Source organism: Watersipora subatra, chromosome 4 (genome assembly GCF_963576615.1).
Source record: "Watersipora subatra chromosome 4, tzWatSuba1.1, whole genome shotgun sequence".
NCBI lineage: Eukaryota > Metazoa > Bryozoa > Gymnolaemata > Cheilostomatida > Watersiporidae > Watersipora > Watersipora subatra.
In genome coordinates this window covers 49,930,627-49,948,551 of record NC_088711.1, presented here as the reverse complement: position 1 = coordinate 49,948,551, position 17,925 = coordinate 49,930,627, and the positions used below count along the sequence as shown (strand labels likewise).

The window sequence follows — 17,925 nt, the reverse complement described above, 5'->3', positions numbered from 1 at the left end:
AAAAGCTCACGGCACAAGTGAATAACTTGCAGATGGAGAGAGCCTATCCTGAACCAAAGGCTCCTAATTTTCAAAGAGAGAAGAATTGGCCAAACCCACAGCACCACCTACCAGAATATAGCCAGCCGAGACCCTCTGCGGCAGTCCACCCAAGATATCAGCAGCCGCAAAGATGGAAAGAGAGAGGACCCAGACCAAACCGAAGCTGGAAGAATGACAGACAACCAGCGTATAACCAAGATGGAGAGCCGCTTTGCTTCAACTGTAAAATATATGGCCACATGGCTAGTACCTGTAACCGACAGCGACAGCGCCAACCTCAATCTCGCAAGCGGTACCACCCCAATCCAAACCCACGCCACCAAGGACGCCAAACCAATGTGCGACAAGTTGAAACTGCCGAAGCCACACGCATCGAAGGAGGAGGCGGAGGACGAGCGCCTTCACCAACGAATGCGTACTTGTATCTCACCATGATGACTGTAGCCTGCTGCCTCGCCCCCACCTCTGCCAGCCCACTTTTAAAATTTTCTGCGATGGCTACGTTCTCTATCCTCAGCCCCATGGAGCAAGTCGGTGTCAACGCTGAACTACAGCCAATGGTATGTCCGACAGCATCTCCTGGGCAACTCTTCAGCCTTCCGGCTCCTATCAATTGCCAGCTACCTACTGCAGATCATGACTCGCAGCCTCGACCTGCCAGTTTCAGCTTGTACCGTCATAATGTTCTCCAATATGATGTATCCGGATGGCACTGCAGAGGCCTCAAGCAGACAATCCGATTGCTGACATACTTTTTCGGTGATGAACACCTCAAAGAGACCTCTACTGAAGAGATGAGGGTGACCGTAGAAGAGTGTAGAAATATGGTGCAGACCCGAAAAACCAGTGTGGGTGATTTGGAACTGCAACCAAAGGGAGCCCTTGCTACCAGCAACCAGCTCATATATAGCACACCAAAAGGGGGCGTTCCACAATGCTGCCGTTGGCACGAGTATACCGCCACTAACTATTTTGCCACCCCTGTCCAAGTCTACAAGAGACACAACTCTGCAGGATTCCAATGCACCGGCGCAGATGTGACTAGCTGCCCTAGTTACTTTGCAAACGGATGCCAGTTGGAAACCAGCGCATTAATTTGGGAGGCTAACATGGAGGCCAAATGCAAGTACCTTTTCTATAAGAAGATGCCTGGTCAATATCTTCACAAGAGCTGGATCTCGAATGACGGTCAATTGGCACTGACATTTGAAAGCAATGTCACAGAGACGGATTGTGGCAAGACCGTGCAGATATCTGACCAATCTGTCCCCTTCACCATGGAAATCCTAGAGAGCGCCCCTGTTCGAGGCGACATCTCCAGAGGAAAGCGAAGAGCCACAGATGTCGGAGTTGTCACCTCAGATGAGCTTGCTGCTGAACTCCAAGCCTTGTACTTTAGAGTAAGAGAAGAACAGCGGTTTGCCTATCAGCATGTTCTGAAGTTGACCTGTGAAAGTATGCAGTCTGCCACAACAGTGATGAGAACCCTTGCCCTCACCAAACCTACTGAGACCATTCGAGCCTTGCTGAACCAGTCCTTGCTGTACAGCCGTGCTGGATACAACCTGCTGGAAGTTTGGAGTTGTGTGCCCATACCTACAGACAACTACCACCTTCTGGCTCAGCCAAAGGACTGCACTGAAGAGATACCCATTAAGTTCGAATATAACAACCAGTCATCCCATGGATACTTAGACCCCTCAACTCTGATCATCTCACATCATGGCACTCCAGCCGACTGCTCATTGACATCATCCATTCCAGTCAGAATCTCCAAGGAAGTTTACATTTACAACAAACCAACCGGACGGCTAACCGAGACGGGCCAAGCCCCCATACTTCATGCCTTCAGCTACCCTTCAATCGCTGATGACGCTGACCTGATGAAGCCTATGATCTTCAAACCAATTATGATGTACACCTGGCGGGAACTTCAGCCTACTGAGCAGTTAAATGCCTTCTTACATACTGCCTCAGCGCATGCTGAAGTTTTAGCCTTCCTCGGAGCCTCACCAAGTGCAGGGGACTTCAAAGACTTGGAGTCTACCGCTGACAAACTTGCTGCTGGAATAGTGTCCAGGGGAATGACCTCTTTCATCGTCCTTCTCAAGAATCCATTCCACCTGTGGGTATTCCTGGTTTGCTCAGCTATCACTGTCTATGGAGTATTCAGACTCAGCCGCAAACAATTTGAGAGGTTTGGATACACAGTAACAAACCGCTGGAGAGCCAAAAGAAGACAACCCTCCAATGAGATAGACCGTACCACCATTGAGAGAGCCTCCCTAACCAATCAAGAGATCGATGACACAGAGTCGATTAGTGAAGTGGCCAGACGAACCTTGCAAGCAACTCCGGAGACTCCAATTCGACAACTACGCAATGGAAAACAGAAAGATCCATGCCTAGTGATCTTGGCAGCTGTCAACGGTCAAGTCGGAAGATTCCTATTTGATTCTGGATCAGCGATCTCAATCATTTCTGAAGCATTGATACGACGCCTGAGAGTTTCAATCTACCCACTCACCTGTCAACAGGCTGTGTCAGTCACTGGAGAAAGGCTTAACCTGATTGGCGAAGCAGAACTGACATTGAAGATTGGAAAGTTAGAAGTCCGACAACTCTTCCGTGTCTTTCCAGGCTGCAACCAAGATGGCATTCTAGGATGGGACAGCATCCAAAAGTGGGGACCAATCCTATTGGATCCTGCCGCACGAAAACTCAAGATTGGAGGTCAACACATACCCCTAGAACACTCAAAGACCCCACCCCTGCGCGTCTCAGCAACAGAGAAAGTTGTGATCCCTCCCCGAGCCATTGCTGTGGTGATGACGAAAAGCAATATTCCCATCAAGCCTGGCCAACCTTTGGTGTTTGAACAAGACCCTGAGAAGTACCACCTCTTCATGAGCCCTCGTTCCTTGGTCAAGGCTGGAGATGCGATGCCAGTAAGAGTTGTCAACCCTGCCTGTCATCCCTTAACCATCTACCAACACCAGAAGCTAGGATATGTGGAGGCAGCCAAACAGATCCAGACTATTGACCAAGTAGACTACAATCCGAATGGTAGAGAGGACTGGCTAAGAGGATTGAATCTACAAGAAAGCGCTTTGACCTATGAAGAGCGTGGTGAACTTTTGACTCTTCTAGAAAAATACAGTCACCTCTTTGCCAAAGACGAATCAGAACTGCCAGGTACCAATGTGGTTGAGCACAGCATCCAACTGACCAACACCAAACCAATCAAGATGAAAGCGTATCGAGTTCCAAACAGCCTGCGCCAGCCACTCAATGACAAGCTAGATGAGCTGTTGAAGGCAAAGATCATCACCCCCTCAAACTCTCCTTATGCGTCTCCACTGGTCATTGTGAAGAAACCGGATGGCAGCATAAGACCTTGCGTGGACTTCAGAAAACTGAATTCAGTCACCATCTCAGACAGCTACCCACTACCTCGGGTTGATGAGAGCATGGAGTTTCTGTCCGGAGCACAATATCTCACCACCCTTGACCTCTTTGCGGGCTTTCATCAAGTTCCAATGGAGAAAGAGTCTCAGAAGTACACAGCCTTCATCACATCTAAAGGTCTGTTCGAGTACAAGTACATGTGCTTTGGCCTTAAGAACGCACCAGCTACCTTCAGCCGTCTGATGCAATACGTACTGAGCGGTCTTCTTTTCCACAGTAGCATGATATACATGGACGATATTCTCATTGCATCTAAAACATGGCAAGAGCATAAGCGGCACCTAGAAGAAGTGTTCCAGCGGCTAGAGCACCACAAGTTGAGGTTGAAACTAAAGAAATGCACCTTTGCTCGTCAAGAATTGCCTTTCCTCGGATACCTGGTCACCACTGAAGGAGTCATTCCCGACCCCGCTAATGTGAAGAAACTGCTAGACTTTCAGCCACCCACCACTGCTACAGGAACACGTTCGTTCTTGGGCTTTGTCAACTACTACAGACGCTTCTGCCCAAACTTCTCCACTATCGCCAGACCACTGACCAACCTCACTAAGAAAGAAACAAAGTTCCGATGGACCGAAGAATGCGAAAAAGCATTTGAAACCCTGAAACAGATGGTTACCAAGAGCCCTCTACTAACCTACCCAAAGTTTGACCGACCCTTCGTGATTTCCTGTGATGCCAGCAATACTGGGTGTGGAGCTGTGTTGAGTCAAGAAAGTGAAGGACGAGACCGACCCATTGCCTATTTCAGCAGACATTTCACCGGGGCTGAAACTCGCTATGAAGTAGTTGAGAAAGAGTTATATGCTGTCATCCTGAGTCTGAAGCATTGGAAGCACTACATTTATGGCCACGAAGTAATTGTCTACAGTGATCAAAAGAGTTTGAGTTGGGGCATCAAACAGTGTGACAGCCCAAGGATGATGCGATGGATACAACAGATGGCAGAGTTCACGGTCAAGATCTTTTACCGTGAAGGGCGAAAACAGGGACCTGCTGACTTCTTGAGTAGGATCCCAGTAGCCTCATCCTCCACCCTGATACATGATTCCAAAGAGCCTGTGTCCGTGTCAGCCATCTATGAGGTCAGCCTTGGGAATGGGCCAAACTACTTCCTAAAAGAACAAAAGAAAGACCCCGCCTTGGCCAGAATCTTAGAATTTCTGCATGGGACCCTCTCCGATGTTGATGCCACAACAAAGAGGCTGGCAGATGAATACACCATCTTAAAGAATGGAGTTCTGGGAATTATTGTTGATCGGAGTGCCAACGGTGCAAGATACATCGTGCCGTCTCACCTTAAAGGACGAATCCTAGAGGAAATGCATGATTGCACATGGGGATCCCACTTAGGGACAAATCGAACCTATGAGAAGATTGCACAACGTTTCCACTGGGAGAAGATGAGAGCAGATGTGATGAATTGGGTCGCCTCGTGCCAAGGTTGTGCTACCAGAAAACTGCCGACACATCCTATACTAGGAGAAATGCAGCTCTCATCAGCAACCGCGCCATGGCAGGTGGTATGCATGGACCTTGTGGGGCCGCTGCCAAAGTCAGCCCGTGGGAACCAATGGATCTTCTGCATAATGGACAAATTTACAAAGTGGCCTGAGTGCGTGGCCCTTCGAACAGCAACAGCTCCTGTTGTTGCTCGAGCGTTTGTGAACTTAGTGGTGACAAGACATGGAGTTCCGCTAGTGCTGCAATCAGATCGAGGAAGACAGTTTACCTCCAAACTCTTTGAAGAAGTGTCCCGCCTGCTTGGAATGAAACAGCAACTTTCCTGTGCCTACAGACCGCAATCGCAAGGCCTTGTAGAAAGATGGAATCGCACGATGGCAGAGATGTTACGACAATATGTGAGGACTAACCAATCAGATTGGTGCGCTTACCTGGACCTTGTTATGTTGGCTTACCGCACAAGTGTGCATTCTTCCACAGGCTACAGCCCTTTTGAACTGCAGCATGGAAGGCAGGCGCGCCTTCCAACACATCTCCTGGCTCCGGATGATTCCCAGATATTTGAATCAACGGATGAGTATGTTCAAGACGTGCAAAAGCGATTGAGAGAAGCATATGATGCTGCACGAGAAGCCAATTGGACATCCACCCTGAGACAAAAGAAGTACCATGACCGGAGCGTAAACCCATCCAAGCTAGAAGTTGGAGAAAACGTGTACCTTCTGAGGCCTGACCCAAAGTGCGGCCTTTCCCCAAAGCTGCAGCCGAAGTACAAGGGACCCTATCAGCTGAACATTGTTCTGGGAGCCAGTGGACTGATTGGGCCGGTACCTCCTAATCCTGGAAAGACAATGTGGGTACACCTGAATCATCTGCGGCGAATGGTGCCTAGACAGATGCCGGAGCACCGCTGGGAGCCGAAAGCTGATGAGCCTAGCCCAGAGCCAGATGCTGCCTCATTGCGTCAGCAGAAAGATGACCCCCAACCTGATATGAGCTTAGACCTTGATCAGGGAGCTGAGCCCGAGCCAGCGGAACAGCCCCGATACAATCTTCGGAGTCGCGACAGATGTCCAGTGGACAATTAAGCAGGAACTTGTATGATAAAATATAGAATAGTTGACTTTGTTAGTAACTTGAAAATTTGTAGTAAGTTCATAAATAACTTGTAAATTTATAGAATGTTCATGCGCGGTGGGTTAAAATGCTTGGTTCTATAGATGGTGAAAAAGCCATTTGTTTATGTGCAGTGCATGTCTGTTTATGTTTAAGGATGGCGCAGGCAACAAACATCTTCAAGCGGCTGGGAAAACGAAGCCAGGAGTGGGAAGCGCTATCGGAGAGAGCTGTAGAGAGGAAGCGAAGGAGAGTGGAGAGGAAGGTCCGGTATGAAGCAATGAGGGACGAAGTCCAATACTTGAAGGGCCAACTGGCAGAGCAGGAGGAGGTGGTGCGCCGACTCCAGGCATCACTGGAGGAGAAAGAGGCAGAGACGAAGGCGCTGCGCTCACGGATTGGAAAAGATCCGACTGCAGCAGAACACCTCCACCAGCCAGCTAGATCCTCTCTCGCGGACCGGCCAGTGATGAGGCGAGAGCTTATGCTGATGTGGCAGCGGACGCTCAAAGAACAAGTTGAGCGCCACAATCCAAGGCTTCCGCACTACCTGCCTCGACACCCAGACCTCCCACATCCAAAGAGGCTCTGGGAACAACTCATGGGGTACCTGGACTTAGGCATCGGCGACTATTTTGGTATTGATATGAACACCTTCCAGGTAGTGGACCGGACCTGCGGTCCACCCCTTTAGCGCTATCCACACCAGGCAGCCCAGACCTTGACAGGAAATGGCACATTCCCGGTGTCGAGGACGACACCTTCTGAAAAAGGGAAGGTATAAGCAACCTCACTTATGTGCAAGTTTCTGTAATGCTGTTGGTCTTTGCTAAGCATTTGCTAACCGTTCATTTACAGTGTATGGCCAAAGATATTTGCCGTTAAGCACTGAATATTCTTGTAGATTGCTTATGAAATAGTGAGCAACAAGCCGTACACGCCAATTAATCCCTCATCAATAAGATTTATAGAGGAGTCCTACAGAAGGACCAGCAAAGCTCCAATTAACTTGTCATCAGGTAGACCTACACGAGATGGTGGAAAAAAGAGCTGACAGAGGTATTATTAAAAACATTGCCCAAGCTCCCACAGACTCCGGAGACTTTTAGTCAACGCTATACGTGAACTCCGATTTACCTCAGAACACAGGACTAAAGTGAACGGAGTACCTCTGCTGAACCCACGTAGCAAGAAAACCGCACTTCTCCGCTGGAAATGCCTAAATCCGTGTCTGGCGCATGACAAACGGATTTTGTCGCAACATAATATTTTGTTATGAAACAAATTTTGTTGCAACATCATATTTTTGTTATGAAACTATTTTACGTCAGTCTGAAGTTAACCAATGGAGTTACATGTTATTTTAAGCACATATATATACAGAATATTCACCTTGATTATAAAAGAGAGAAGTTTGTCATCTTTTCTACATTCAGTAACCTCGGAAGCACCTTTGCTGATACACTTGTACTCATAGCTATATTCACTCTTGTGCATTCACGAACTCTTTGCCAAAGCTACTCGCAGTTCAGGCAAGTGACTCTTTGTTATGATACAGCCTATGGGCAGAGTTATATTTTTCAAAGTGGTGGGAATTTTCTCTTTTATTTTATACTATGCTTTGCAACATTTGTAGTATATCTTATACATCTTGTTCTTTACTCTAATAGATAACATTTGATAGTGGGGTAGATACAACCAACCTCATCTCGTTTCTTTATTTGACATGGTAATCAATTCAAAATCAGTGTGGTAGATGCAACTCCATTTGATAGAACTTGTCACAAGATAAATTAGCATGCTGGTCTAAAATGAGTGATTCATTCTAATGAGAAAATAGCACAGGACTCAGTGTTGCCTCGCAGACTATTCTGCATGAATTGGACTCAGTTTGCTGGTATTTTAAGTCTAGACAATTGCACTTAGAACCCAGATTTGCTCTTCAGCACACCATGTCTAAAATTTAACAAACTGGGCGCCCGACAATTGAGCAACACAATTCTATTGGTGTGGTGGAGACAAATCTGAAGTGAAAACTTATTACAACTGCGTTTCCATGACCCGCATAATTCGCAAATTAGAGCCAATCCGCAAGTTATCCGCGTCATGGAAACGGCATAAATCCGCAAGCTATCCACATAAATGCGCAAGCTAAGCGAGTTTTGCGATCCGCAAAACTTTATCGAATCCATCGTGCTTGCGAATCATGGAAACGGTACTTGCGATTAATGCACATTAGACTATCGTTGGCTATTACATTAAAAACATTTTCACGCTTCAGTCGTTTTTATTTCGATTTCAGCAGTCTCAATGCGCAAACGTTCCGAACGATCGCTGCTAAGCTAAGCTTGACAAGACTGCCTAGATATTTATAGATTCATTAATTAGGCTAATACTTGCCCTATGGGGTCAAGTACTGGTGTTAAATCCGCATCGCCAGGTGTTCATTGAAACGCTCGATTGCTGAGTAACTCAACTTGCGGATCATTCGAATTATTTGAAACATGCGCATAATGCGAGTCATGGAAACATAGTGATAGCAAAACTTCCGAAGGCACTTTTAGCTGACCGAGAACTAAAGAGCGGCTACTGACAGAACGTTAGTTCTTTTTGTACTTCTACACTTCTGGTTTATGAAACTTTTGCTGCTTTGTGCAGTATACTTTTGATCTTGTAATACTGAAGTTTTGAGTCGATTAAACTTAGTTTTTGAAACTTTGTCGAAATAGCACGGTCATTAATAACACGGCCATTACACTAGCAGACACAGATCCGACAAGCTTGATTTATAAATAACATGGCTCAGACATTTTAGTAATCCAAATTGATGCCATTGCATTGGCTTTCTCTGAACTAAAACAAAATCAAGGGGAGATAATTATCTGGGTCAAACATGCATACCATATCCTTAACTTGCTTGCTTTGATACCTAATGATAAATGGAAAATACAACTTTAAACATGTCTGAACAATAGAACAAAGGGTGCAGACTACCTGTCTAATTGATATTACATTGATTGTGAATCACAGCCTGAACACAGGCTACTAAGTCGTAAGGATGTACTACAACCAGATAATGAACTAGTGTACTAATGTAATTCATGGGAACGCACACAATGCTTATTCATTTGATGACTTAGCCTAGGTCCCTCACATTTTACAATCCCCATTAACAGAAGAGAATAGGCAACCTTCTTTAGATACATTTTTAAATAAAATTTTATTTTTTTAAAATGATAGTATAAAAGACGTAATGAAGGCGGGCGTATCTCATAGAGACAAGCATATCCCATAGACACGGGTATATATCATAGACAAGATTGTATCTCATAAACGTTAGTGTATCTCATAGTACTTACTGCGCTGTAGGCTACATATATCCTATGAGAGAACCTTCCGGTAACCATAAGTGCCAACAAGTGAAGAGGGATAAGGTTGATGGGAAGTACATAGCCCCTCCAAGATGACACCTGACAACCAAGAACTGATGTGCATTATATACAAGGCAAGTAGTACAAAACTTGGACATACTAAGTGCTATAACGTATCAGGGACAACCAGTGCAAAACTCGGACATGAAAAGAAAAGTGTGAGACTCAGTCATACAAATTGTGACACAAACAATCCTATTGAGCTCTCAATGAACTTGCAAATAGCAGCAGTCACTGTAAAACCTATAAACAATGTTAACACTATTGTCTCAAACTAACAGTGATTTTGACCTTTAGAAAAATCCAGTAAGAGATAAGATGACTCAGTTGAATCATCTCAAGAAAATACTTCCTGACTTTAAAAGTTGGCGAACTATAATAAATTGGCTAAATAAAATGTCTCATAATAAATGGCTAACTTAGTATAACAATATGAGCATGACAGGAAGGATACTAGAAGTAAAGTAATATAATAGCATAAATAATTAAAGTAGTAATAATTAATAAAGTTAACTAATAATTAATGTTAAGGATGATGAAGTAAAACAAAAATATATATTTACTTTACATAATAATAGCAGTTTCTGTCTGACCGTCCGTCTATCGTCTCCAAGGTTTGATGTTAGGATAAAATAGAACATTTGATGAGACTACAACTCGTGACATCCAGCACCTACTTATTGCCTTTAAATATTATTTACTATACATAATAAAAGCAGTTTCTGTCTGACCGTCTGTCTATTATCTCCAAAGTTTAATGTTAGGGTAAAATAGAGCATTAGATGAGACTACAACTCGTGACATCCAACACCTACTTATTGCCTTTAAATATTATTTACTATACATAATAATAGCAGTTTCTGTCTGACCGTCCGTCTATCGTCTCCAAAGTTTGATGTTAGGATAAAATAGAGCATTCGATGAGACTACAACTCGTGACATCCAACACCTACTTATTGCCTTTAAATATTATTTACTATACATAATAATAACAGTGTCTGTCTGACCGTCCGCCTATCATCTCCAAAGTTTAATGTTAGGATAAAATAGAGCATTAGATGAGACTACAACTCGTGACATCCAGCACCTACTTATTGCCTTTAAATATTATTTACTATACATAATAATAGCAGTTTCTGTCTGACCGTCCGTCTATCGTCTCCAAAGTTTGATGTTAGGATAAAATAGAGCATTCGATGAGACTACAACTCGTGACATCCAACACCTACTTATTGCCTTTAAATATTATTTACTATACATAATAATAACAGTGTCTGTCTGACCGTCCGCCTATCATCTCCAAAGTTTAATGTTAGGATAAAATAGAGCATTAGATGAGACTACAACTCGTGACATCCAGCACCTACTTATTGCCTAAGGCCAATTCCGTATGAACGTCAACCTCAGTGAAGATCTTTAAAATTCAAGGTACACCAACAATATGGGTATCAAAATGAAGCTAAAAGTCTGCAGGTCATGTTGCTATTATTTCTTAAAACCTCATGTTGCCACATAAATATATATAGTGTATCAAAGACGGTGTCTCAGGAAAAGAGCTAAAATCTAAAAAATATTGATATCCCTTATGGTCATGTTGTGTAACTATACAATTGTTCTCAAAGACACTATGAATTATAATACATGCTAACATTATCAGCAATTACATAAAATAGAAAAAAATCTCATTCTCAGTTTTAATCCTTGAAATTACAAACACAAGAAAAACATGAACCCGTGTAGTGTCCAGAAGGGAAAACCTTTAAAAGTTTCGATATTTCTCGCATACACTATTCAAAAAAAATTTTTTTTTTAAATTCTCTGTTAGTACCCTCTATAAAAAATTTTAATAGCAAAACTTTTGTTTCACGGTAATTCAGCAGTTTAAAAAGATGGTATTCATTTTGGTAGTGTCCAAAATATTGTAGTGTCCAGAAGAAACTGTAGTGTCTAGAAGTGAGAAAGCTGTAGCTTCAAATTGTTATTAATACTTTACAAGTGTATTCGGAGCATTGTTATAAGGTCCTAGACATATAGAAGAACTAGCTGTGCTACCCGGCGTTGCCTGGGTAATAAAAAAATCTTTGATAAGAAAATTTATTTGTATTTAACATGCCGTATACAATATTTACCATTCTAACTTTTAAACTTCATTTACTGAGAAACTATTTTTTCTGCAGTTCAAATGAATCAAGAGAAAAACAAAACAACCTAAATAAAGAAGCCTTTACCGAGAAAAATTGATTTTTATTCAACATATAACAACACGTGCCATTCTAACTTTCAAACTACATATCATGAGAAAAGTGTTTTGTGTAGTTGAAATAATTTAATAGAAAATAAAAACAACTGTAAAGGTTTTCTAACTCTGTCAAACCGTATCTTTCAAATTTTATATCACGAGGAAAAGGTTTTGTGCAGATCAAATAAATTATAAAAAATAAAACAACTATAAAAGGGTTTAGATATAAATGTGAAATAATTAGCAAGTAATAGCTAAATTAAGCCAGTTTTGCTATGATTACAATAAAGGATGATTCGTTAATGATACAATTATTACGAACTGGGAAAACAAAATAAAAATCATGAATATGTTGAATTAATAATAACAATTCTTGTATAACATCCATGTACAAATTTAGCTATCGGCCGACGGCCATCCATTTTACTGAAAAATGCGGATATTGCTTCATGATATATGCAAACAATATTTTTTCAATTTCAAACTATCTAAAACAGTTTTGTTACATATTTTATTTAGAACTCCAATATGTTAAAAAAATGCTGCCATGCAATAAATTCAATGTATTTATACTTTGTGTATTGATAAAGCGATGTGAAGCTATGATCACTACGAAGCTAAAACGATCCTCTACAACATTCCTTACTCTTACAAAACTATTACTTTCACCACTGTCGGAGACAGTGCTGCTACTTTAATTATCTGTGTAATCACGAAAATCTGAATTGGCTATAATGCCATAAACATAAGTGATTATCTGTTTTCTAACTTGGGAGGTACATACATAAAACTTACACAAAATATTTGTTTTTGTAATTGAAATTCTTGCATAGAAGTGTGTGTGTTTGAAAAAGGTTACCGTTCCACCAGAAGATAGCCATCAAAACTTTGAATACTATTATCTCTCGATACTAGTGCAAATGTAAAAATGAGATATCGTACGTTGTCTGACCAAAGTGTGAGAGAATTTCGAAGCTCTTCTCAAAAATACAGTATACTTGTCCGCACCGAAAAAATGTAGTAATTGAACCTCACAAAAAATATTTTTAACAGGGGCGTCGTGAAGTGTGGCCGCATCTGTAAAATAATCTGCATGCGCTAAAGCTATATCTATAGCCGGAATGACACACAGATATCCACACACATACTTTGAGAAATATTTATATATAGGTAGTTGCACTCAACATTTACTCTGATCATTGAGTGGTGAAGAGCTTATTTGTTGAGGGAGAGACAGAACAGTCTAGGAAACTTTTAGGGGAAACATCAAACAAATCGCTTTCTACTCATGATAGCCGAAACTAATAATCCCTTCAATTATTATTATTGTTGTTCCAGTAAAACTATATTTTTTCTAAACTGTATCATGTACAAAAGACACTCGATGCTTCACTTGAGTGGAACTACTTTGCTACCAGCCATGGCAAAGGCGTGGTTGATGGGGTGGGTGAGTGTGTGAAAATATATGTATGGACACATGTGAAAGCTGGTAAAGTTGAAGCGAGGAATGCCGTTGAATTTTTCAATGCGGCTGCATCTTCAAACCAGGCTGTTGATGTCACATTTGCGTTAAAAGAAGACATTGCTGCAGAACACCAAAGGCAAGGATTTGACAAGATCTGGGAAAGAATATAAATTCTGCCTGGCACCCATGGCGTTCACTACGTGAAACCAAAGACGGCAACCGAAATTCTTTTTGTCGTTGCACTAATTGTTGCTCACCCACTCATACATTCAACTTTGAAACTAAAACAAATTTTCTCAAAACCATCCCAATAACGCCAGCTCCACATCCCAGTACATTGGCACCTGCAACTGTGGTTATTTCTCCTGGTCATAACGTTAGTCTTCCTAACCACTTCGCTATTGGGAAACTGGTAGTTGTAGCTTATGAATGTGGAGCATATATAGGATCAATCGAGAAAATCAACAGTGATCAAAATGAGATACATGTTAATTTCATGACTGCCACATCAAATGGAACCTACAAATGCCTGCCAAAGACAAGCCTCAACTCGTTCATGCCAATTTTATTTTGATTGCGGTGCCAATTATTAGCCCTGATGATGCTTCGCTTATATCTTACGAACTTGAAAACTCCCAAGTTGTTAGCGAGCAATACAAAAAAGGACTTTAAATTAATTACGTTTTTTTGGTCTTGCTGCTATAAAAAATAATTTTATCATAAACTTACACTTTTATTAGTCATAATAAAATTCGAACATTTTTTTGTCCTCTTATATTATGCTGTAAATAAATTTTGTCAATTCCTGGTAATAAATACAGCTAATAAAGTTCTGTGAAAAGTCAACTTCTATAGACAATACATAGTGGACAAAGTTGTAGTGCCCAGAATGTAGTGTCCAGAAGGTATGGTGTGTTCATTTTTTGCAAGTACTCGGTCTAGAATTGGTTAAAACCGGTCGAGATATACATCATTGTGAAGATGGTTTGTGCTACTCCAATGTAAACCAAGTTTAATTTTGGCTAACCTGGGCGATTTGATAAATTCTGACATTGAAAATCGGAAACAAATTTCCCAATTCTATCGAGTAGTGTCCAGAAGGGGTACTTTTTTAAACTTTTTTGCTAAATGGACAACTCCACAGCCATGCAATATTAGTGGGAGCTAAACACCATCATTGGCTACCTATAATAAGCAGCAAATCAGTTCTGTGTTGTTCTAAAAAAAATCTACCATGACTTATGTTCATCAAATGTAGTGTCCAGAATATATGGAATTGGTCCTTTAAATATTTCTGAACAACTGCACAGCTACTTAATCTCTGTGCTTAACTCATTGAAGCCTAACGGCCACATTTGCGGCATTAAGTAGGGTGTGTCAGATACCCTAGTGGCCGCAAAACCGGCATTGACACGACTCTGTTTACAATCGCTGTTTCTAAGCAACAACGCAAACCAATCTGTTTAATTTTTGCGCGAGATGTTAGACCAGAAATTTCACTTCCATTTGTAACAGTTTTGTAACAAAATAAGGTCAAGGTATAAGATTATGTGATGCATACAGTAACTGTATAATTATTGTAAAATAACTACATATAAATTATAATTGTCATGTGAGACTAGCATAAACTCATACCAGCTATAACTGTCATATAACAAGTTAAAACTTAAACTAAAATCAGTTACCAACTCTAATCTTTGTAGGAAATATTGACAGGCAGTGCAGGTGGGTTGAGATGTAACACAAATGGGATACAAACTAAGACCTGCTAAGTGAACAGTATATAAAAGCAAAATGGATGTTTCCTTTTTTTGTCATTTCAAATCAGCTGAGAACTGTACAACCCTTACCTACGTATTGGTTGCTTAGGAACACACATTTAACCTTCATGATCTAAACAAGCTAGCCAGCCATCATTGCCTTCAAAGATGCATGCAGAAAAACTGCAACAAACTTTGAGCTCTTTGGTGAGAAGGTTTAATAAAGGGAGTGAGGCTCAAGAAAAATGGGAACTAGGAAAACACAGATGTTTCTGATGTCAAATTCCATGTTAAAATAGTGCAAACTTCGAACAAAGCAACTGATGTGACCATCAAACCTGGAGACCAATAGAAACCCAGCAGACTTTACCTCAAAAGCCTTTAATTTTTATCTATAACAATAACACATATAATGCCAGTTATCTATACTTTTTCTGCCACTAGTTAACAAAATTGATCTGTAAAATGCTGTAAAAGCCGGAATGATTTTAGTTTCAACATAGCAAAAATGAAAACATGAACAAGCGTGGGTAGCTAAGGAAAATTAATGTGCAAAGACTCCTTTGACCACTATTATTATTGTGCCATTTGATGGCAAGTATATATATAAGATGTGTCATTAAAAGAGATTACCGTAGTTTATTCCTGTTAAAACTCATATCACATAACAAACAGTAACTAAATCGTTCTCGTTACTATTACTTTTATGAGCCAAATCAGTAAATCTGTCAAAGGCTAGGCCATTGTCAAGACGACATGATTATAGCATAGCCATACCAGGATGCTAGATCTCAACCCAGAAAATTATCTATTTGACAATGTACCCAACTGTCAGAATAAATAAAGTAGCCAGAAACAGTATAGCAGGTTTTCAACCATTTTAAACGAAGCTTCATAAATAATTGGCAACCATTCAAAACATTAAAGAAGCAAAACAGAAATAACTTCGCCTAAAAACTCTCTCAGCATACGAGTGAATTTTTAAGTAAGGTTGAAGTACTGACCCCTCCCCAATACTCCAACGCTTGTAGGCAAGGTTGCAGTACTGCCTCCTACCCTGCAACATACTGCCCCTGCCCGTGGGCAATAGGTTGCCAATGGGCAGGGTCCAGACTCTTCCCATTGGGCAACGTACTGCCAATGAGCAGGGTCTAGACCCTGAAGGTATTTTTACCATCTTACAATAAGTATTCAACCACACCATGTTATATGGCCCGAGGACTCATTACTAGCAGTTGCCGATTTCTGTGCTCTTCTTCAATTGTCCGTGCGAGACCTGAGTGGTAACTAGCATAAAACACTGCATTCCGCTGACACGAATTTAAATGTCACACTTCATTTCACTGCGACTGCTGAAGACAAGGCCACAACGGGACTGTTAGAGTTCTTCTTTGGTTATCAGTTAGTATTAGATTAAGAATTTACATTTTTTTATATTAAAAAAAAATCGACTATGGAAGTTCCCAAGAAACGCTAATCTGACAGAAAATAACAATCATTTATTAATGAACGGATGTCAGTAATTTTAAACAAAAGTTACAAATAAAACCGAATGTATGCTGTGTGTTCGCAGTGTTGCTGTGTTGAATGAGTACAACATTAGTCTTCGCTACGTAATGAAACATTAAAACTCAATATAAAGACAAGTTTTAGGTCTGTGAACCCATCAATAAAACAATATTTTGCATATAGTTCATAATTGATATTAACACCTATCTTAACTCTGTAATAAACCTAATGTTAACCTTCCTTATATCTGGGTACATGGATATACATTGTAGTTGGGTGTTACTAACTTATTAATAATCATTGCATAACATGATTGTGAACAATAAGCAAGGCTTCTGTTAGGACTATTGTATCTTCATAGCTACTGTAAAACCTTTAATTGAACAACCATCATATTTCTTTATTTGACTACCACCATAGGGGAAAAGTTGAAAAAGAGCGCCGCCATTTAATTGAATGCCAGTTGAATGCTGAATTGAATGCTGTTAGCTGTTTTATATTACCGGCAATGCATGGGTAATATAAAACAGCTTACAAACAGTGGCAGGGAATGTGATTGGCATTCGCTAATTTGAGTAAGCTAGCATACGCATTGCTAAACTTCCTAATAAGAGCGAGCTTCAGCGATGTTGCGTGTAATACAGCATTGTTATGCCTTGGTATGCAGAGCCTTTCAACACTGTGCATAGCATTTCAACGCTGTCGGCTATTTCACAATCAAGTGTGCATTTTTTGTTTCACCTTAGCTAAAAAACCAAAATGCTTTAAATAATTTGAAATCTAGATAATTGTATGCGCAAAAGGCTGGCCTTTCAGAAACCTAATGATAAAGCACACCATTCCAGTGGGTCTGATTTTAACTAACATTTTATCAGGGTATGTCTGAAGGGGTACGGACATTACAAAATTAGAATATGACATCAAATGCAGCTCTCATATTAACATTAAAAGCTATGCCAGCCATTTCAATGTGCAGGAATATATTAATTCAAGTATAAACCTTCACTAAGACCACAAAATGGAATTGCTATCAATGTTCTAGAAGAGGAACTTGGAGTTCAATATTTACCAACTAATTAACCAATTTGGTAAAACTCGGTATACTTTTGAATTTTTAAATTTTATTTGCCTCACAGGATTGGTTCATGCTTCTAATGAAAATTCCCAAGTTTTCCCGGATGAAAGTTAACAGCATATAAAGTTTCACAAGGCTAGCTTGAACACAACCATGTCTATGCATCAAATAATGTGAAGCTAATCAAAGGGTACGGACACTACAAAAAAAGCTACAGAAAAATTTCATTGGAAAACCTACATTCATTTATTTATTGATCAATTGATAAACTATAAACAAAGTAGGTTGAAGTTGAATTAAGCTGTATAATACAACATTTACACTTATTCCTGTCATTTAGGGGTACGGACATCACC

General features: G+C 40.8%; 1 pseudogene; it reads right to left on the bottom strand.

The window, feature by feature from the left end:
* Window positions 1-17,925, bottom strand: part of LOC137395051 (dolichyl-diphosphooligosaccharide--protein glycosyltransferase subunit STT3A-like) — a 349,554-nt pseudogene that overhangs the window by 17,036 nt on the left and 314,593 nt on the right.